The sequence below is a fragment of the Vanessa atalanta genome, chromosome 17 (assembly GCF_905147765.1).
Source record: "Vanessa atalanta chromosome 17, ilVanAtal1.2, whole genome shotgun sequence".
Classification (NCBI taxonomy): Eukaryota; Metazoa; Arthropoda; class Insecta; order Lepidoptera; family Nymphalidae; genus Vanessa; species Vanessa atalanta.
Genome location: NC_061887.1, coordinates 8,853,336 through 8,860,989, shown reverse-complemented (window position 1 = coordinate 8,860,989; position 7,654 = coordinate 8,853,336).

Genomic DNA, 7,654 nt, shown 5'->3' with positions numbered 1-7,654 from the left:
TTGAATATGTAACATTTCAGATTAGATGGTACTTTTGAAACTTGAGACTTAATAAAAACTTGTAAACATAGTTAAGCAAGAAATAAACTGAATAGTAATAATAATAAGAATAGCTTTAATGATACATTATTTAATAACTTTACTGCTTCAAAAATAATTTAAATATGAATATGAACAGATAAACGTGTAGTAAATCGGAAGTAATTAAACGAGGAAGTTTCGATTCCCGAACTAATTGGATAATAGCGGTGAATTATGAAAATACGTTCTCTATTTCCTCGTATTACCAGATGGGTATTATGTAAATGCATATATTATCTGTTACGTTCTAGTGCTTTCTTTTTCGCAAAAATTACTAGCAAAATATAAATAAAGATTTTACGATCATAATATATTTCCATATTGGAATACTATTAGATCACTTTTACTCAAATATTTTCAATGATATTTTTATATTCAATTCGTTTATTAATATTTTATTTAATTAATTTTAACCCCTTGCCTCACTTTTCTCTATTTATTTACTTATTAGGTTTGCTAGTAACTTTTACATTGTCGTTCTTAAATACATATAAAATTATAATATATCCACAGATTATGTAAAATGATTTAAAAGCAAACACTACATTCTAAACAAACTATTAATTACTATTGCTTGCTACGAAAATAAAAGTGAAAAAAAAAAAACGAAGAATGAGCAAAAGAGAAAAATTAAAGTTTGTACATGCACACGTCTTTAAATATGAAACTGATATCTAAAAAATATTTTACGATTAATTTTAATAAGGCAATTTAAAAATATATAGATTTAAAAGTAAAACGATCGACATTAAGACTAAAATACACTAATCTCTAGGATAATTACTTATTATTATTTATTTTCTTTTAATAAACTCATAGTTGTAAATAAAGTTTTATGTGTAATAAAACACGTAAACAACTTTGAAGATTAGAAACCACATTTTATTAAAGTTTAAAATATGACTCAATTATAAATAAGCGTAATATAATTATTAACTAGGTTACGTTTATCTGTGCATCGTTTTCGAGATACGACTAACCATATAGATAAACTCGAGTAGTAACTTTCTTTGGTAGCAAAAAGTGATGTTAAAAACTTGAATTAAAACTCGTTGGAAATGCTAGAAAAAATAGAGCAAATAAAAGAGATATAGACTAGTATTTTTCACACTAAATATATACATATGTAGTTAATTTATTTACTTTTATTTAATTGCACCAAAAAAAATGTATGATATAATTACATAATAGTATGTAACTAATTTACTTTCTACTCAATCGATTGTCCAAAAAATATTCCGGAACTACTTTCCATACATTTTACATTCTAAGGGACGAGAGAAATTATAGTATCACGCGTCAATATGCGCAAAGGAACCCGTAATGAATAGAAATGAGTATGAAAGTAAGTATGATAGATAATAATTTCTTTATCGATGTGTCAATAATGGGTATTCTTATTTAAATCGTGTTTTGTATTTCACTTACGATTACCCGCTAGTTTAGGTAATTCTACTAATTTATAACGGTTACCATCTGGGACAATTCTACTTGTAACGGCTCTGTTATGTTCCCAATTCTATTCTGGTCCAACTTTCAAAAATAAACTTTTATTTATCCTTTTGTTATATTATATTGGTAGGCGGACGAGTACATGGGCCACCTCATGGTTAGCGGTCATCACCGCCCATAGACGATGGCGCTATAAGAAATATCAAACATTCCTTATATCGCTAATATGCCACCAACCTTGGGAACTAAGATGTTATGTCCCTTGTGCCTGTAGTTACACTGGCTTACTCACCCTTCATACCGGAACACAACAATACTGAGTAATGCTGTTTGGCAGTAAAATGTATGATGAGTGGATGGTACCTACCCAGACGGGCTTGTACAAACGTGGCATCATCGTATCGGATGGTCAATTCTACTTATTTATATCGGTAACGTTATGATCAGGATTCTATTTCGGTCAAACTTCAACCGAACCGCAACTGTATTGGTTTGTAGAAGAGAAAAGTTTTTATGCGATTGCTATAAAGAGACTATTTGTCAGTAGAATTGTATCCCTGGTTATAAAAGCTCTTCTTATAATAAAATAAAATAGAATAACTTTATTGCAACCAATCTAAAAATATTACACATTTGTGTTATATATATGACTGAATTCAGTATAAATGTATTATTATACTAGTATTGCTATTATATAGAGATCGTGGAGGTGTATTAAGTGGAATCGATTAAAATACACTTGAGACTGTTTTAAATTACAGGATATTCAAATTAATTTGTGATATAATTATTATAATAGAGACTGCTGCATTTTTGTCGGTTCAGTAGAATAATCTATTTTCGATTTTAATTTTATTGTAGTCTTACATCATAATTTTAATATTAATCTACACTAACGATGTGATTTATGAGTTTAAAATTCTATCTATATTTATTATTTTACCGTTGCATATTGCAAAGATACATATTAAACTTGTTTTTAGAAATAAAACATATAACTGCTTAGAACAGCTTAGAAGAATTTTTTTCTCTGTGACAGGCTTCACAACATTGCTTTCCTTTTTTTATACTGAGTAGGATTGATGGGCCACCTGATGTTAAGTGACCACTACCAGGATTTGACATTGGCGCTGATATTTGCAGCAACATTGGGAACTAAGATCTTATGTCCCTTGTACCTGTAGTTAAACTGCCTCACTCACCCTTCAAACCGGAATACAAGAATACTAAGTATTGCTTTTTGGCGGTGTAATACCGGATGAGTGGATGTTCAGACGGGCTTGCACAAAACACTACCACTAAAGTACTATTTTTTTTTATTCTTTTATTTTGTTTTAGTTTTTTTTATTTTTTATGTTATTTTTTTGTACCTACTTATATTATAGTTTTATTATATTTTGTTTTTTGTCTTCAATGTTTGTCAAATATTTATGACCTAAATAAAGATTTACTTACTTACTTACTTAAAGTAAGCGTTTCAATGGTTTTTATAAAATTATTAAGATCTTAATAATTTAATAAAATGTTATATATTGTATTACTATATTATTCCCAGTTGTCTTATATTTTTATCTAGCTTGAACAGTTATATTACCTTTTCGAAATTAGTAGAGTATAATTTACCGAATTAGTGCTTTTTACGTTCCATGTTTCCAAGGGTACAAACCAAAAACTACCACGAAATCAAACATTTTTTTTATAAGTAACCCTTGCTTTATCAGATATCAAAATGTATAACGATTATAACGCTTAAAATTTACCGTGAAAATATAAATTTAAGTACCTGTTCAACAAACTCAAAATCACTGCTCGAACGAACATTTATAATATTTATTTCCAATTTATTCGAAATATTTAAATATCAATATAATACGACAATTGTTTTAATCACTTCAAACAAATAAATTAGTCTTACGTTTAGCTAATTTTACCTGATGTTTATTGTACCACATGTGTATTCCACCAACCCGCATTGGAGCAGCGTGGTGGAATATGCTCCAAACCTTCTCCTCAAAAGGAAGAGGAGGCGTTAGTCCAGCAGTGGGAAATTTACAGGCTGTTAATGTTAATGTAATGTAATCTTAAGTAATATATCAATTAAAGGATTATTAAAGGTATATTAAAAATACTTTTTGAACAAAGAAACAAACTGATGTCATTATATCAAATCGGCAATAATATCGTCGTGAAAAATAAACTACGGGAGGCCAATTTCTAAACGCAGACGTAATTCCTTATTCAAACACCACCACCACGGGCCCCACACCTTTGGTTAGTTGCTTGCCGCGTCAGAAGCGATTTTCTATTGCAACTGTTCGTGCGTTCCTACCGCGAGTGCTGTGACAGTGATGCAAACGTGTGTACGCAGCTTTAAATTGTGATCGTACGTGTGGAGTAGCCGTGTTAAAATGAACGGTGAGCTTTTTATTATTTAAATATATTGACACAAACTCATACTTAAATAATGTAGAAAATATTTTAAAGAATAAATTTGTGAATAAAATATTTTTTTTAAAACGAAACACATTACTGTATATTAAAAAAATATATCGTTAATAAAGCTCTTCAATAATTTTGAGTTGCATTATTTAATTATTCATTAAACATTATATGTCAACATTATAAGAGTAGATATGGCTTATAAAAATGATTTTATTCTTTCTTCTGTATTAATTTTGTTTAACAAAATAAGTATTTTATATTCTTTCGTCATTATAATTTAATGCAAAATCCCCGTTAGTGTTTATTAGTGCGTTCCGAGATAACAATTGCACGAAGGCGGCCCATAGCGCACCCAACAACTCAATAAAACACTTTAATCTCATTTGCAATATTACTGTTATAACAGATTCCTTTAACCAACAAAATTATGATAAAATCAATATAGAAATAAAAATTAAAAATAGTTAGTATAAAAACCAAATTACCATACGGAACGGTGACCAGAAATTTAAATGTTTTTAATTTTTTATTTGTATATAATTATGAATATTATTCTTTAATGTACTAGTATTTCTTTTATTCGTTTGAGATGAAACTTTTCTGAATTATATCCTTCAAAATAAACATTTTACGTAGACCCTTATTTTAAAGGGACTGGGAGCTGGTTTGATAGAAATGATTTGATAATAATGATGATAGGTTATGGTCGTAATTCTCACGTTCCTTATTTATATTTTTTTAATTAAAACAATTTCTAACTTGTCTGTACTGTTTTAATGTATCTATTAATTATATCTAAGAAAATAACTCACCATCCAACTAGTTTCAATGAATACTCGTCCAACGGACATCGGACATCCGATCTAACAACTTTTTAATTTTAGATAGAGATTTTAGAAAATAGAACAAATAGTTTACTTGCTTAAAAAAAAAACAATTATTTTTAGAAATATATTTATGGTGACTTATTATACATTTTCCCTATTATAAAAATTATTATAGCGAGAATATTATTTCAATGAATGAATGAATGAATGAATGAATAAACGACTGAAAAGCAAGTTGAAAATTTATAATGAGATTAAATATATCTAAAGAAGATTCTAAAATCAATAACTGTTTGCTTAATTATATTACTCAACGGAATAATATAACTCTAAAAATCATTTTAAAAAATCTAAAACATTTTTGTACATAAATATTTCACTTAAATAAAACGATCAAAAAACTTTTAACCCTGACTACAATGTTATCTACATTTTAAATGACGCAGGTTAAATATATCAATGTATACCAAAAGCTTTTTAAAAAAGTACTATTTCAAAATATAACAAATTTCGTAACAAAATAGATTTTAGTTTATTCATGAACTCCATTTTTGACTAAAGAAAGTAAAACGTGATCAATTTTATAGTTTCACTTTCATTGTCGTTAACGAGCTATTATTTGTATTTAACAAAGTAACTCATTCAATATAACAAGTGAACAAATAATTTTTATAAGCAATTGAATACTTCAAAAATAATTGAAAGGCGAATAATGGTTATAATAAGAAACATTTATTATAAAAAAATGTAAGTTTACTGTTGATATACGTTAGATTTATTCTTCGACTGATGAAAAATTGAGTAGGTATATAGATTTTTGCAAAACGACGATAAGTTGATGCCGGATTTTTTCGTTTCTGAGAAAGTTTACTACAACGAAACTGGCCTGACAAATCTATTATTATTACTCCTTAACTTCTCCTTTAAGATACTTACTACAACTGTATAAGAAAAAAAATCGTGTGTCTAATAAAAGGGAACAACTTTAGGCGATATTTAATATACGTACCTACTTCTTCTTTCTTATATACAAGAAACTAAATTTTGACATTTTTTTAAATATAGTCTAATTAAGGCACTGGCAGAATTTTACTCAGATATGATCACATTGTTTGTCGCTGCTCTTCGATCTTTCTCTGATAATACTAATAGAGACCTGTCGTAATCACAATTCGCGTGGAACGGACTGGCGCTCGTAGTGCGAATAGAAAAATATAGGTTACATAGCCGGAACCGATTACGTCCACTTATAACAGGGATTTACAAAAGAAAGCTATGAAAACTTGCATAGTGAAAAACATGCTACCTATATGATTATTTTAAGTATATCCACTATTATTTATTAAAATAATATATTTACTGAGTTTTTCACATTCTTTTAGTACATATCGTTATATACATTAAGACCATTTAAGCCATGTTAAAAAAAATATTCGCGCAAAATATTCATCTATGATGTGATGTCGTCCTAACCGATTTTCCTTCATAATCCTATACCAACAGCTTTACGTGCTTTCTGAGACACGAGAGTGTACATATTTCCTCCGAGACTCCAAGCTGTTTCTGATAATTTTTCCATAGAAAACACAATAACTCTCTATCGGCCCGACTTGGGATTTGTACCCAGTGCCTCGAGATTATTGGCCTTATATTTAGCAACTAGACCAAAGAGGCAGTCAACATTTATTTTTACAAATATTATAAAGAGGTAAGTTTAGTTTGTATGTAGGGATAATTTCTGAAACTAATCCGGAAAAATACAAAAAAAAAATCTCTAGTAGAAACCTACATTATTCCTGCTACAGGGTACAAATTATATTTATATGATATAATTTTCTTTATTAATAATTTGCACCTAGTTAGAAGTAACTTTTGTCTGACACTACTCCTCAACTCTACTCTCTACTCTCATTCTGACATGTTTAACAACTCGAAGTAACCATTCGAAGTGTACTTATTTTGTGTATTCAAATAATTATGATCATATAGGTGTTTGAAATTAAGTAACCTTTCGGCTTCGATAAGGCACTAAAATTTATTTTATAACTTACTACAACACAAGTAGCAACGAATATGAAAAAAACCTGTCAAGTAATAACTAATACTTATTCTAATATGTTTATGAAAACACAAATATAGGACGAATAATCAATACCATTGTCCATTTGAAAAAACAAAAAATAAGCTTATCCTGAAAAAATAATGGGCGTTGAAATGAACAATAAGACCATGGCATTTCAAGAAAACCTATGCTTTCCCTTTCGTGGGAAACAACCAACAAAGAACTTCAAACCACCCCTGACTAGTGTTTTTCCTTGTCAATGTCTACATTGTCATTCATTAACTATCAATGGTCTTCCGCGCTATACATTCGACCGCTTTCTAATTACATGGGAAAAAGAAGTTTAATATAAAATACGTAATACAGGATTGATCACTAAAACACTTTGGTTTTATGTTAATAAAAGTAATGAATTATTTATAATAAATAATATGAAACTAAAAAAATAAATTAAGCAATAAAAAAGAGTCAGCTTATAAATATTTATTGTTAACATATATGTCATTCTGTAGTCAAAAAAAGTAAACAACTACATAAAAAAGGTTTAATAAAAATCAGTTTTAACTAGTATTATTTTTGGATGTTGGGTTTTTATAAAATTTAAGTTAATAATGACATGTAGTTTTAACTATGAATATTTAATTAATTAGAAACATTTAACTTTAAAATATACACAAATAAAGTGAATTATATCTTATAAAAGTATGAATTTAAAAAAAAAAAAAAATAGATTTTCTGTCAAGGGTTTCTAATTAGCAATCCGGATTTATAAAATTAAGTGTCATGTCTC